Source organism: Balaenoptera ricei, chromosome 11 (genome assembly GCF_028023285.1).
Source record: "Balaenoptera ricei isolate mBalRic1 chromosome 11, mBalRic1.hap2, whole genome shotgun sequence".
Lineage (NCBI taxonomy): Eukaryota > Metazoa > Chordata > Mammalia > Artiodactyla > Balaenopteridae > Balaenoptera > Balaenoptera ricei.
The window spans coordinates 74,695,516-74,711,441 of NC_082649.1; the positions used below are offsets into that span (position 1 = coordinate 74,695,516).

The 15,926-nt window shown below is 48.1% G+C and overlaps 1 protein-coding gene across 3 annotated transcripts in view; it reads right to left on the reverse strand.

Annotated features, from left to right (window-relative positions):
• ARHGEF3 (Rho guanine nucleotide exchange factor 3) overlaps positions 1-10,421 on the reverse strand; it is a 309,373-nt gene extending 298,952 nt beyond the window's left edge. Inside the window, exon 1 of one of the 3 annotated variants that reach the window (XM_059939953.1) lies at positions 10,346-10,421. The gene's annotated coding sequence lies outside the window, so the exon portion shown is untranslated. Of the gene's footprint in view, positions 1-9,723; positions 10,008-10,345 lie in introns of those variants that run through there. The other 2 variants (XM_059939957.1, XM_059939952.1) reach the window with 2 other exon arrangements.
• Between the last annotated feature and the right edge of the window lie 5,505 nt (positions 10,422-15,926).

The window sequence follows — 15,926 nt, forward strand, 5'->3', positions numbered from 1 at the left end:
GTTCCCAGGTTGTTCCTTAAATTCAGAAATCCAGGTTCCTATTGATGCACATGTAGGTGCTTTGCTTTTTATTTCTTCTTCCATGAGAATACAATCTTGGACTTGTGCCAAAGCATTACCTCTGGAACATATAAGTGCATGTAGGGGTGTAAACTAATCTTTTAATGTGTGATAGTATTCCTTTCTTATTTTGATTCCATTCTTCAAACTATGATGGGGGGGGGGGGGACAAAAGTTGCTTCAGCATCAAAACTCTCCCCTTAAATGAAATTCTACCTCTTTGCCCAATAGATAAAACAAATTAAAATGCAGCCTCACTCCAATGCCCTCCACCATTCCCTGGTACCTCCAGGGCTGTGGGGGTCCCTAGTTCTCACAACACTTCTCAAGGCATGGAGGCAGGGGAATATGGGAGGATCTTCAGGAATCTCCATCATGCCCTCAGAGTAAAGGGAAGCCAGGTCCGCCATATGCTCAGTCAGTGCCAGATGCACTTCCATTCCACAAATTCAGGCATTAAATATTTTATCCAAGGTCTTCAGCCTTAGATTAAACACTACACTATATTGTGTCACTATCTTCAACAAGGAAAAGAGATGCTGATGTTCCTGGATTTTTGTCTGTACAGCTTGAAGGATGGGCCTCTGAGTGTCTCTTCTGAAAACGATGACTGGGGGAGCTGAGTAAGTGATGCACTCAGTAAAAGTATTTCAGGACTGGACTTAATATCATTGAGATGGCAAAACCTCCCACTGACCTACAGACTCAATACAATCCCTGTCAAATTCTTAGCTGCCTTTTTTGCAGAAATTGACAAGTTGACCCTAAAATTCATATGGGGACCCAAAATAGCCAAAACAATCATGGAAAAGGACAAAGTGGAAAGATTCGTATTTCTCGATTTCAAAACTTACTACAAGGGTATAGTAATCAAGATAGTACCGACAATGGTACTAGCACAAGGATAGACATACAGATCAATGGAATAGAAATGAGAATGCAGAAATAAACACATTTATGGCCTACTGGTTTTTGACAAGGATGTCAAGACAATTAAATGGGAAGAATAGTCTTTTCAACAAATTGTGCAGGGTCAACAGGCTATCCGCATGCAAAAGAATGAAGCTGTACCGGCCTACCTCACACCACACCTAAAAATTATGTATCAAAGACCTAAATGTAAGAGCTAAAACTATAAAATTCTTAGAAGGAAACTTAGGCATAAATCCTTATGATCTTGGATTAGGCAAAGGTTTCTTAGATATGACACCAAAAGCACAAGCAATACAAGAAAAATAGATAAATTGGCTTCATCAAAATTAAAAACTTGGGCTTCAAAGGACACCATTCAGAAAGTGAAAAGACAACCCACAAAATGGGAGAAAATGTTGAAAAATCATGTATCTGATATGGGACTGAATCTAGAATATATAAAGAACCCTTACAACTCAATAGTAAAAACACAACCCAATTTTTTAAATAGGCAAAAGATCTGAATAGACATTTCTCCAAAGAAGATACACAAATGGCTGATAAGCATATTAAAAGATATTCAATCAACACAATATTGAAGAAGAACAAAGTTGGAGGACTGAGGCTACCCGACATCAAGATTTACTATAAAGCTACAGTGATCAAAACAGTGCAGTACTGGCAAAAGAATAAACAAATAAATCAATGGAACAGAATAGAGAGCCCAGAAATAGACCCTCATAAATACAGTCAACTGATCTCTGACAAAGGAGCAAAGGCAATGCAATGGAACAAAGATCATCTTTTCAACAAATGGTGCTGAAATAACAGCACATCCGCATACAAAAAAAGAAAAAAAAAAAAAATCTAAACATAGACCTTACACCCTTCACAAAAATTAACTCAAAATGAATCACAGACCTAAATGTAAAATGCAAAAGTCTAAAACACCCAGAAGATAACATAGCAGAAAACCTAGAATACCTTGTAATGGTGATGCCTTTTTAGATCCAACACCAAAAACACAATCCATGAAAGAAATAATTGATAACCTGGACTTCATAAAATTAAAAATTTCTGCTTTGCAATAGATAATACCAAGAGAAATAGAAGATAAGTCACAGAGTGGGAGAAAGCATTTGTGAAAGACACATGTGATAAAGGACTGTTACACAAAATATACAAAGAGCTCCTAAAACTCAACAAGAAACAAACAACCTGAATCAAAAACGGCCCAGAGACCTTAACAGACACCTCACCAAAGAAGATATACACGTGGCAAGTAAGCATATGAAAAGATGCTCCGTATGACCATGTGACAACAGGGAAACACAAATTAAAACAACAATGAGGATACCACTAAACACTTATGACAATGGCCAAAATACAAAACACTGACAACACCAAATGCTAACAAGCGTGTGGAGCAACAGGCGCTCTCATACACTGCTGGTAGGAATGCACAATGGTACAGCCACTTTGGAAGACAGTTTGGTGGTTTCTTAAAAAACTAAGCACTCGCTTACCATATGATCCAACAATCACACTCCCTGGTATTTACCCAAAAGAGCTGAAAACTTATGTCCACACAAAACTTCTGCAGGGCAGAAGTTGAGACACAGATGTAGAGAACAAACGTATGGACACCAAGGGGGGAAAGCCGCGGTGGGGTGGGGATGGTGGTGTGCTGAATTGGGCGATTGGGATTGACATGTATACACTGATGTGTATAAAATTGATGACTAATAAGAACCTGCTGTATAAAAAACAAAACTAATACTAAACTTTCTCTGAGTTATTTGTATGGAAATATGTTAATATAAATGCTTCAGACATTACATGAAATTCCTAAAAGTCTTATATGTTCTGGTATAACGTTATAAGTCATAATTCTAGTTATTACTTTAAAATGTGTATCTCAAAAAAAAAACCCTGCACATAGATGTTTATAGCAGCTTTATTCATAATTTTCAAAACTTGGAAGCAACCAAGATGTCCTTCAGTAGGTAAATGGAAAAATAAACTGTGATATACCCAGACAATGGAATATCATTCAGTGCTAAAAAATGTGTTATCAAGCCATGAAAAGACATGGGGAACCTTAATTGCATATTACTAAGCGAAAGAAACCAAAATGAGAAGGCTACACACTGTATGATTCTAACTACATGACATTCTGGAAAAGGCAAAACTGTGGAGACAATAAAAAGATCAGTGGTTATTGTGGAAGGTGGAGGAAAGTATGCACAGGTAGAGCACAGAGGCTTTTCAGGGCAGTGAAATATTCTGTATGATATTATAATGAAGGATATATGTCATTGTACATTTATCCAAACCCACTGAGAGTAGAATACCAAGAGTGAGCCATTAGGTAAACTATAGAATTTAGATGATTATGATGTGCCAATGCAGGTTCATCCTTGGTGACAGATGTACCATTCTGGTGAGTGCTGTTGATAATGGTGGAGGCTACGCATGTGTGTGAGCAGGGAGTATAGGAGCAATCTCTGTACCTTCCTCTCAGTTTTATTATAAACCCAAACTGCTCTAAAAAATAAAGTTAAAAAAAGATATTTAACACCACTAACCATTATGGAAATGAAAACCAAAACCACAATGAGATGCCACTTCACATGCACTAGAATGGCAATAACCAAAAAGATGGACAGTGCCAAGTGCTGCTAAGGGTGCGGAGTAATTGGAACCCTCATATACCACTAGTGGGACTGCAGAATGGTACAGCCACTACGGAAAACATTTGGCAATTCCTCAAAATGTTAAACATTGAGTTACCATCCGACCTGCAATTCCACTGCTGGGTATGTACCCAAGAGAAATGAAAACCTATTTCCATACAAATTTGTACACTCTTCCCTGGGGAAGGGGAGAGCCAGGGCAGGTAAAAAGAAGAGAGCATATGGACAGAGAAAGTGCTCTTGTACATATGGCTAAATGAAGAGAAAAAAAAAAGGCTGGAGAAGAATACATACAAAATGAGCAATTAAGTTGGTTTTTAAAGATATACACAGGTACACACATCTGTACGTAAGAATGTGAGAGAAATACACAGCCAGCTTATCATAAATGTTCTTTCTGGATGCAAGCCTGGGATGAGGGAGGCGGAATTTCATTTTTTACTCTACAACTTCTGATTTGTTTGCATTTCCGTGTATTAAGGAATAATCAGAGTTTCCTATGCAAAAGAGCATTTCTTTTTCTAGCCAAAAGGGAAGGAAAGAGGGAAGAGGCCATTGGAGTGGGCAGTGAGGGAATCTGTGAAAGTGGACAAAAGCGAAAGAGCATTCCAAGTAGTGGGAACAGCAGAAGCAAAGATTTGAAAGTGGAAAAGCTTCTGGGGTATTTGGGGGATGTCAGGTTCAGCTCTGTTACAAGAGCCAGAGGATGACTTGGGATGTGGTGTGGTAAAGATGAGTAGGAACGGTGAGTTGAAGCAGCCAAGTTCCAAGATGTCATATGCCCCTCAGGGACAGAGGGCCATGGGGACATGGGGTGGCCACTGTAAGCTGGGGCCTGGGGAGACTGCTGGGAGAGGATGGGGGGCTGTGGTTGGGCAAGAGGTCTCGGCAGTGGTTCACCCTGGCCTCTGTCTCACCATAAGCTGACCCCCAACTCCATTATCCAGATTTGGCCCCTAATAAGATCATCTCCAAAAAGAATAACACCCACGCCAGTGAAACCCCCAAATCTGAATGAAGAACTTCCAGTGTGTCTGAGCACACCTCTCCTATCAGGAGCACAAAGCAGTGATGGAGTGACCTGGGTCAATCCTTAGTCACCAGATGACGACCCTGGCCAGCCCCTCCTGCATGCAGGCTGTGACGGGGGTAAGCACTTTGCAAATATCTTCTCATTTCATCCTCAGAGCAGACCTGTGAGGTACAGGCAAGAACCACCCCCCTTTACAGATGAGCAAACAGGCTTGGAGAGGTTAGGCACCTTGTCCAAGGTCACTCCATTGAAAATGCTGGAGTGGAGACTGGAACACAGGACCCCAAATGCCATCTCTACAATTTCTATTTGCCTCAAAGCCGGTCACTGTGCTGCTCCAGCTTCCAGGAAATATTACTGAGCTCAGAATTGGAGATGAATTCAGGGCTTGGGGTTCTATTGGCAGGAACAGCAAATCCAGATCCATAAATTTACCATATGCTGGCTGGAAGTGGAGGTGAGGTGTTGGGACAAGGAACCAAGTTGAACTGTTAAATAACTAGCTTGGTCTTTAGCTGGCTGAGCCAGGCAAGACACCAAGCTGCCTCCTCTATCCTCCAACTCTGGCCACGGGCCCCAGCCTCTCTTTCTGGAGCATTCTGGTTTTGACTTGGGCCCCATGTCTATTTCTGCCCTGACTTTTGGTCCACCTTGGAAAAGTCAGGAGACACCTGGGAAATGAAGGCAATGACCTCCTCCAGCCTTGTTGTTCCATGGCCACCAGAAACCCTGGGGCATCCACCTAACATCGCAACAAACCCTCACTGAGCCAGGGACTGAGCATTTGGCCAGGAGCAGCCTTTGCCTCCCAGAGCTGACATTCCACAGGGATGTGCACAAAAGAGAGGCCTAACTAAGATATTTAAAACACCCATCTTGGGACTTCCCTGGTGGCACAGCACCTAAGAAGCCGCTTGCCAATGCAGGGGACACAGGTTCGATCCCTGGTCCAGGAAGATCCCACATGCCGCGGAGCAACTAAGCCCGTGCGCCGCAACTACTGAGCCTGCGCTCTAGAGCCCACGAGCCACAACTACTGAGCCTGTGAGCCACAACTACTGAAGCCCACGAGCCTAGAGCCCGTGCTCCACAACAAGAGAAGCCACCACAATGAGAAGCCTGCGCACCGCAACGAAGAGTATCCCCCGCTCACCGCAACTAGAAAAGGCCCGCGTGCAGCAACGAAGACCCAACGTAGCAAAAAATTAATTAATTAATTAATTAAAAGTAAATAAAACACCCATCTTTCTTTACATCACTGAAGAAATCTTCAGGGAAGATCCTCCTCACCTTCACCTCTCCCAATACAACTGACAAGAGGCCCAAGAAAACAAACAGTTGGCAAATTATTCATCACTCCACACCACAATTGGGTGTGAAAAATGGGTTCTGAAAAATGGGTTCACTAAGAGGGTCCGTGCCACAGGACAGTTGCAAAGATAATATGAAGATATTGGTGCTGAGCTCAGCAGCCCAAGGCACAGCCATTCAGATCAACTGTCATTTACTGAAGGCTGCTATGTCAGTTCCTTTTCCACAGCATATTCCAACACACACACACACACACACACACACACACACACACACACACACACTGCTATAACCAAAGAGAATCTTGCATCAAGCCCCCTCGGTTCATGCTGAGTTGTCAAGGCAGCGGTTTCAGGAACATCATCACTCCAGGTCCCGCCCTCTAGAAAGGAAGGCACGAGCATTCTGGTCAACCAGGAGAGCACACAACGCTGAGCTCTTACTCCAGTCACCTGCTAGGATTTGGGGAGAAGGTGGGGGAGCTTCTGCCCACCCTGCCTCAATTCCCCTCTCCCTTCACCAGGGAGATAGACCATGTCCAGGGCTCAAGAGCTGACTGGCCACACCAGGGGCTTGACCACAACCTTGGGTTCCATATTGCATAGAATGGTCTTCCCCAAGACACCCACAATGGCTGCTCCCTCTTTCAACCGGGTTTCTGCTCAAATGCTGCTTCCTCAGAGAGACCTTCCCTAACCTAAACCAACCCTGCCTCCATCCCAACCACTCTGGACCCACTTACCCAGCTTCACCTCCTTCATCACACGGATCACACTCCCTGACATTATATTATAGGTCTAGTTGTCTATTGTCCACCTCCATCACTGGGATGTGAACTCCTAAAGGGAGGAACGCTGTTGGTTTCCTTGACTGCTGTGTGGCCAGGCCAGAGCCCTCCCTCCATAAGTGATTCTTGAATACGTGAAGTAAATGAGCTGAGCTAAGTGGCTAAGGCACATGAAAAAACCAAAGCTTGCCACCAAACCTCTCCACAGTGGACCCGGCTCCACTCACCACACTGGTGACCTCCCACGCAGAAACTGACTCAATAAGTTAGAATCATATATAAAAACATTTCATTTTCACTCAAGTTCCAACTTGTATATGTGAGGTGATATGAATCAGGCAATATTTATACAAACCATGAAGGATGAATAAATTTTTTTTTTTTTTTTTTTGCCACACCTTGTGGCATGTGGGATCCTAGTTTGGACTGCTGGGGAAGTCCACCAAGGATTAATTTTTTAAAAATATATCTAGGGCCACAATTAATAAACCGATTAAGGAATGAATTGAAAAAATACAGGGAAAGAACAAAAGAGTGAAAGAAACAGAGCTCCACACCCCATTGCCACCCACCCCTGCTGCCCAATGAGTTACAAGGGCCTGAACAATACAGATCTTGGCCTCGAAAGTTTCTAAACTACTGCAGTTTTCTTTGATGCCTCTTTGCCTCAGGCCCCCTCAGATGACATACAACTCAGTAGCACACTGAGTTCTGGTCAGGGGCTCAGGAACCTTGGTGATGGCAGAGAAGTAAAGGCAGCTTTCTGGGATGGATGGTGATGGATGAAAGGACGAGGATGCAACGTAGACCAGAAAAACTGGAGCAGAAGCACGCAGAAGCCTGGAGGCCACATCTCATCCTCATAAGAGGGGGTACGGGGACTATACCTGGTTCTCTGCACAGCACATCTTTCCTCCACAAGAATGGGCTCTCTCTGGAGGCAACGAGTTCCCTGTCACTGGAGGATTCAAGCCCAGGTTAAGCAATAACTAGGAAGAGGTGTTGTGGAGGTGGTTTAAACTGCCGGTTAAATTATGTGACCTCAAAGGTCACTGTAGCCTGGCGTTCCTGACTAATGGCCAGTTCCTTTGCATTTCACTACTCTTAAACCTCTCCAGACTCACCTTGCTTCTCTCAGCGGATACTCATTCGTTCTGTCACTCAGGGACATCTATTGAGCACCTACTGTTGCTAGGGGCCAGAGGTGAGCAGTGACCAGGGCAACACATCTACCCTCTTGGATTCTACATTCTTCTGGGTGAAGACAATAAACCCATAAACAGATACATGAGTAAGACCATTTCAGGTAAGCACCGTGAGTAAAATACAATGGGGGAATGTGACAGAAACTGCGGGGCTGCTTTGGACTGAGTGGTCAGGGGAACCTTTTCTACAGAGGAGACATCTGAGCTATAGGGCAAGAAAGTGCCAGACATGAGAAGAAGTGGTGGAACAGTGTGCAGAGCAGAAGAAGAGCACGTGCAAAGGCCCTGAGAAGTCTCCTGACACACTGAGTTCAAATTCTCATGAACTGCATCCCATCCTAAAGGTCCCACCATAGGCCAACAGTCTCTACCCCCACCACCTGCCTTCTTTCCCCAAATGACTTCTTTATCAGATTTTCTCAAGTCAAGGCAGACCTGAATTTTCCACTGGAAGGTGTGCTCTGAGCAAGGGCACAAAGCAACATGTGTGCACCTCCACCTACAGGGGCAGAGGTAATGTTGACACCTCGACTCCATAAACTTGGGCCTGCCCTGTATAGGGAGCAAGAACTTGCATCTTCCCACCAGCGGTTCAGGGCCCACATTTGTGGGGTGTGGGCCTTTTGCAGAATATGATGAAAAGAGAACCCTCTGGAAAAATGTACACCTGTGCTCCAAGCATCTCACGTGTATTTCAGAAGAGCCGCAGGTTCAGAATGCCTGTCTGTGGTTACCACTGCCAGAAGAAAAAACTAAACTGATGTGGCCCAGAGACACTCCACTGATGGAAGGGACAATCTGTTAGAGGTGAGTAAATGGAAGGGAGGAGACAAGATCAGGCCCTCGTACCCCTAAATAAACTCCCACATTCTCAGAGATTAGAGGATGTCATCCTGTCAGGGGGACCAAGGCCTGAAGGAATTCTGGTGAAACCTTATCCACTCCACCCCAGCGAGGGAAACATCCAATAACACCCCAGAGCCTCCACAGAAGGTCCAAGACCCCATTTTCCAGGAGTGTCCTTGACAAAGGTCATCTCTAATCACACATTCTGAGATACATTTTGCACAAGGCCGGTTAACCGTAAGAAGTGTTACTACAAAATCCAAGTGTCTCTGGGCTGAAGCGGACACCGTGGTTACTGTGTAAATAATTCAGGTCATTAGCAGGGGAAGGGGAAGTGCCAAAAGCCTGCCCACCTACCTCACTGGGGAGCCCCATTAGAGGTCAACCAAAATAAGAAGAAGAACAGCTAACCAAGGTAGAACTTACCTTGTACCAGGCACTACATTAAAACTTTAATCTTACACAACCCTTTAAGGTTTGTACTATTATCATCTCCACTTTACAGGTGGGGGAATTGAGACACGGACAGGTGAAGTAAGTTGCCCAAGACTTCACAGCTAAGACGCAGACATGGCAAAACTCCTCTTCCACGCCCCAGGGTAGAAAGTGGTAACACCTGGGTAGTGCTTCTGCTCGTTCATCCACGACAGCTGACGACTACTGTCTGGCAGTTCTCGCATCCTCCCCCAGTGCTGGAGGCAAGCCTGCTTCAGGCATTAAATGGAGCAAGAGCCCTCTAGGAACAAGCCGCTCTGTTTCAGAAACGTTCAAGCCCAGGATGAGGCCGCTGATAGTGCAAGCGCGGCTCTTCCCCGTGGCAAAGCCCCAGGGAACCCGACTTGGTAGAAACTACCACATTCAGAGAACACTCACCCGTCTCTGACCACGACGGACCGAAGTTCACCTTAACCCCTTGGTGTCCGCCTCCCCCGCCTCTCTCTCGGGATCCTCTGGCCGCGCAGTTTTAAAGACGCAGCCGCGAGCAGTACGGCTCGGGGTGGGTCAGAAACCGCGGCCACCGCCCCGCGCGCCCAAAGCCGGGTTCTCAGCCGCGAAATGACCGCAGCCCTCCGAGCCCCGACCAGCAGCGCCCGAAGGGAAGCCACCCCGAGGAAAAGGGGCTGCGCCCCAGGACAGGTGGCACCTCGGGAACTTTCGCCCAAGAGTTACCAGAGGACCTAAGTCAGGGTCTCCGGCGCGAGCGGCAGCCGGTCCGGGCTGGTGGTGGCACCGCCTACCTAAGCCGCGCCCAGGCGCCCAGTGCGCCCCTGAGCGCTCAGGGTGCCCGGAGCCAGAGAGCGCACATCGCCCACTGCGGGCACAGGGATGGGGCGGGGACGACTTGGAGGTGGGGGTGGGGTCCCGCTCCGGCATGGTGGGTGAAGGTGGAGAGGAGGCAGCCGGGGAAAGTGTCCCGCTCCAGGGTGTCTAGAGGTGTCCAGACGGGGAAGGTCTAGCAGAGCAGCGGGGCTCCAGGCCAGCCGCCCACACTCACCTCGGCGCCCAGCACGGGCTCGACCGGCGGGGCTGCAGAGCGCACCGCAGCTACGATGGTGGCAGCGGCGGCTACGGGGGCGGTTCCCCGGGGCGGGGCGAGGCCGGGGGCGGAGAGGCCGAACCGGCCACGTGGGCGGGAGGCGGGCCGGGGACCCCAGCGGGCGCCCCAGCCCGGTGGCGGGGTACCCGGACGCAGTCAGGCTAGGCCGCTGCTCAGCACTCTCCTCCCCGTGTCCTGCCGGCGTCCCGCGGAAGGCTAGGAAGGGAGGAGGGGAGATCTGGCCCCCGGGACAGCCCCCAACACCTAGTTCGGAGAGAATTTACCGGGTCGGGGAAAGGGTGCACAGCCCAACCTCCCGCTCCCGCTTCCCCGGGGGTGGCTCGCGGGACCGGTATCCGAGCGGGAGGGGACCGTGGCGACCCCCGAGCCGGGGGTAGCAGGGGCTGCCCTGGCGGGCAAGCCGGAGCCTGCGCTAGGAGCCCCAGCCCCGCCTACCAGGCTGACCTTGGGCGTGTCGGGTCCTGCCTAAGCCTCACTTTCCTCGACTGTGGGGGTGAGATTGAGGACGAATCCCCGAGCGCCCAGCAGGTTCTCAGGAAACGCCAGCTTGTGGGCAGACGCTGAGCTTGAAAAGGCAGCAGCTAGCTGTGGCCTGGGTCTTCCGTGCTGAAATAAACATGGCAATCTAAATACTGAAAGTATTTTCTGTATTCATTCTTTCATTCAACAGATAACTCCTACAGTCCCCAGAACCCCATAAAATCAGGAATAAAAAATGCCCTGCACACTAGTTATGGGCTTTTATGAAAGTATAAACCGTGATGATAAAAATAAAAAATTCATCAGGGGCTTCCCTGGTGGTGCAGTGGTTGAGAATCTGCCTGCCAATGCAGGGGACACAGGTTCGAGCCCTGGTCTGGGAAGATCCCACATGCCGCGGAACAACGAGGCCCGTGAGCCACAACTACTGAGCCTGCGCCTCTGGAGCCTGTGCTCCGCAACAAGAGAGGCCGCGACAGTGAGAGGCCCGCGCACCGCGATGAAGAGTGGCCCCCGCTCGCCGCAACTAGAGAAAGCCCTCGCACAGAAACGAAGACCCAACACAGCCAAAAATAAATAAATAAATTTATACAAAAAAAAAATTCATCAATTGCTTTCACATGCCAGGCATGCATTTTAGGTGCTTGATCTACTTTAACGTTCACAGCAGCCTTGTGAGGTGTAGGGGTTGTATGGGCCCACTTCTCAGGAACTGAAGCTTAGAAAGGTGAAAGTGAAGCCAGCCCCCAGGTAAGAGGAGAGAGCATCAGCTCAAGGGCTAAGGCTCTCGGTAGGTGTACCCTCCAGTAAGTGAGTGGACCAGGCTCTGAGTGGACCTCCTCAACTCTCTCCATGGGGTGAGCTCTAACCCCCACCCCCTCATTCCACCTCACAGGAAGAGGCGGGATGTCGAGGGCTTCCTGTGAGGGACTTGTCCTGGCAGCAGCCGCTGGCATGTAAGTCCCCCAGCCCAGGCTCCTGTGGCCAGCACGAGGAGTTCAGACCTTGCTCTGGCACAGAGAAAGTGAGACTTTCTTCATTGCAACCCCTGTCTCTCCTTGCAGGCACTCATAGTGCTGTCTGGCCTCTTCCTAGCCCACAGCCCACCTTTGGGGCCGGATCCAACAGCTGCAACTTCATTCCACTACCCCTTGATCCCAAACCCAGTGCCTCGTGATCCATCCCTTTCCTGTTCAAGGATCACACACCCTCCCCAGTACTCCCACTTCCAAGGGCAAAACCTATATCCAGATCTCCCAAACCCTTTTGTTATTCTCCCGTCTCCACACCATGGAAGATCCCTTACTACAGCCAGCTAGGTTTACTAAATAATAATAAAGGGCTTCCACTCCCTCAGCAACCCAGAGCTCGGCAGGCACTTCCAACCCACAAGTCGACACCTGCTATTCTACCCAGGCAACCTTGTCAGAGGTAAAAGTTATATTTCCATTAGACTCCATTTAATGATTTGAGCGTCTGCTACATGCCACACAATATGCCAGACTGTGGAGAACAGCAGTGACTCTGTACAATATAGACATAGTCCCTGACCCCATGGAGCTCACAGCTGATGTGGGAACAGTCAGACCCATCACTGGGCAGGTTAGGGAGCAGGATGTGGTGAGAGACACACAAGGGAAGTGCTGGCCCAGATTCGAGCATAGAGAGGCTTCGTGTGGGATCTGGGTTGGAGAGAACAGGAGACATGGAAGCCCAGAGGTGGGAGAGCACAGGGCACACTTCTGGAAGTCCATGGAGAGGGGCTGGTGGGGGGAGAACAAGGCTGGAGGGGCCTTGGTGGCCAAGATGAGACACTAAACCTTTACCACTGGAAGTTTCAGGCAGAGGTGATGGGTTTGCACCAGCTGCTGAGTGAGGAATGGATGTAGTGGGTGAAAGTCTCCTGGACACAGCAAAGGCAACATGCATTTTTATTATTACTAGGGGCAAACTCCTCTATTTCCTCTGTTTTACAATTCAGGGTTTCCGGAAATTAGAACAGATCTGCAAGGATATGCAGACTAGAAACAAATCAATGTAATCCCACAGGGTTTATATGCAGTGCACCATCCCCCCGCCCCACTCATGCAAGGGGGGGGGTGGGGAGGACTTGGTTCTTGGACTCAAGTTAGGAGACTTTTGGAGGAAGAGATGATACATCCAAAGGGAGTCCTTTGGTGGGGAGTGTAGAGGAAATAGGCAGGAAATGTGAGTCACTCACTATCCATGGAGTTTGGAAACTGGTGGAGAGGCCAGAAGACACTGATGACCAGCCACCTTTTCTCCTTGAAACAGTTCATGAGCACCCATTCTTGAGTTCAGCTCCATCTCCCCTAACTCTGCAAGAGAGGGTAGTATAGGACCAGAGCTGTCACCTCACTGAGTCATCAATTGGGAAAGCTGGGGTGTCTACTGGGGTCCCCACATGGATGAGGGAGTGACGAGCTATAACTGATGACAGGCAGGAAAGCCATGGTGAGGGGCTGCGACGAGGCACCAGGCAGCACAGTCGGGGAAAGCAATCTCTTGAGAAGGCACGACCAAGGGCAAGGACAACAGCAATGGAGAGACACTGAAACCAGCAACACGGGCCATCGAGTGCCCACTGGGTACCTTTAACACTCGTTGTTGTGTAAGGTCATACATTTAAACCCCTCTGTTGACATAATACCACTCGTACAACAATGCTCAGAGAGGTATAAAGAATAAGATAAAACCCAACACAATCACACCACCCAGCCTTTCCCTTGTCATAAAATATTCTTCTACAGCGTGATTGTTAAGAGCCGCTTGGTCTGTTGTATGAATGTGCTTCTTCTTATCATCAGTCCCAAATGGTACTTGGTTTGTTCCTCATTCCTCAGTATCAGAAATAATGCTTGGTGATGAAAATCTATGCACAATTAACTTTGATGCACATTTCTGGTTACTTCCTAAAGAGAAAATGCTAGAAGTGGAATTACTGGAAGGCACATTAAAGTCTTCTGCCCGTAGCAATGTACAGATGCCACCCTCCTCCTTTTTTTTTTCCTTTTGCTTTTGAAAGGTGTGGAGCATCCATTTGATGAAGCAACACTAACCTTCTTCCCCAGGGGATGGTGACACCTGTGCAAGGATTAAGGTGTTGATCTCATTGTTCAGACCTAAGCAATGCTCTGCAAGCACTTAATAAAAGACTCCTTTGAAAGCAAGTCCTTTCTGCTCTCATAATCTGGGTTAGAGGAAAACCTGAGAGGCAAGGCTGAGAGGATAAAGGCTCCATCTGCTTTATCCCCACAACCACCCCATAAGGCAGGTGCATTTTTACCCCCATTTGACAGATGAGGAAACTGAGGACTGGAGAGATGAGGTGACTTGCCCCGGTGACTGATCAGTGGTAGGGCTGGGGTCCCAAGCTGGTTAAAGAAGTAGAATCCAAGTCCAACCTAGGAGGAAGGCTTAGGCAAGGGGCACAGCCTGCCCTCAAGGAGCAGTCGTACTAGTGAGCAAGAGGGTCTGGCACATAATCACAGGAGCTGTTCCGGAAGGCATGTGACAGGACTTGGACTAGGGTGGACAGTGGTCAAGGAAGGTTTGACTGCAAAGGAGGGCTGGAGACCTGACCTAGAGAGGGAGAAGAAACAGGCAGAAGAAACAGCCTGGGGGAAATGACCCAGGGCAGGACTACACGAGTGAGGAATTTCAAATTCTGCTATGGCTATAGAGAAGAAAGAGACACACAGAGAAAAGAGGTTGGCAAGGGCCCAGGTAATAACTTTGCGGTTTACCTCCAGGGCTATTGGCAGTTTCAAGCAGGGAGTGACAGCTGATCAAGTAGCCATCTCCTGTGAGGGTCACAGCCCATTGCCCTGCAGAACTGAGTCCTCCAGGAGACAGGAGCTCCACTCCCATCACCTAGCCAATCTGCTACCTAGACCAGGGCTGAGGGAGACATTTAGGGGATCACACTTTATAACTGTACACCCTTAACCTGCCCCAGGTGACCACATCCCCAAAGGCAGGGGTGCTCACTGTGTACTAGGCTCTGTGCCCAGAACTCTACTTGGCTTCACATTCAAGCCTCACATCAACCCGATTAGGTACTGAGATTACTTATTTCCCAGATGTGGAAACTAATCAGGTCCTAATCAGGTCAAACTAAGTCCTAATCAGGTCAAGTGACCCACTCAGGGTCACACAGAAAGTAGCCGACTGAGATCTAAGTTCAGGGTGCCTGAGACCAAAGCCCTGCTTTAATCACAATGATTTAAAAAAATCTTGCCAATAATAATGCACGTTCATACACACGTGTGCAGGATTTTCAAGTACATCAAACTTCAGGTACACTAACCAAAGGCACGACCTGCTTGTATTTGCGTTCTGTCACCAGGCGTGCTTTGGCCTTTCTTTGCTGTGAGTTCTCCCTGGCCTGGCCTTGCCTGGCCTGGTGGGAAACGTCTATGGTTTGTCTGGAAGCTGACACCTGCCCACTCCCTGGAATGTTTCTGACCAGCAAGAGCAGGAAAGACCAGGAAGAGCCGTCCTCATCCTGGAGGACCATTACTTTATCTCTGCCCCCACTCCAGCTTCTAAAACTTGGAAAATTCCCCTGAGCACAAATTGATAGTCAGTTAGAGAAACAATCCCTGCTTTTGTTCACATCCAGAGCAGGGCGTGGTCATCTGGCACAGGGACCTTGAAGCAGCAAGTTCAGAAAAATGTCTGTCTCTATAGGGGCTGAAAGATGACCAGGGAAAATGGAGCCTGGTAAATGGGACATTAGCAGATCTGAGTACACAGTCAACTGTCACAGGCTCTGTACAGTCAACTATTAAGAAGCCCAGGGTTCCTGCCTAACTTTAATTTTGCTAGGAGCACCTCCCCCTCCCCAAGCCCCATCCCTTCCTCCCAAAACAGTCAGATGCAGACACACCCTCTTCTCCTAGGGGAAAGAGATGATTTAACTTCACATCTGACAAAATCCCTGGGCTGAAGCGCCTATCAACAGGGAATTGTCTCCCACCCATGTCCATATGGCTCCCAAATAGTCCAAGACCTG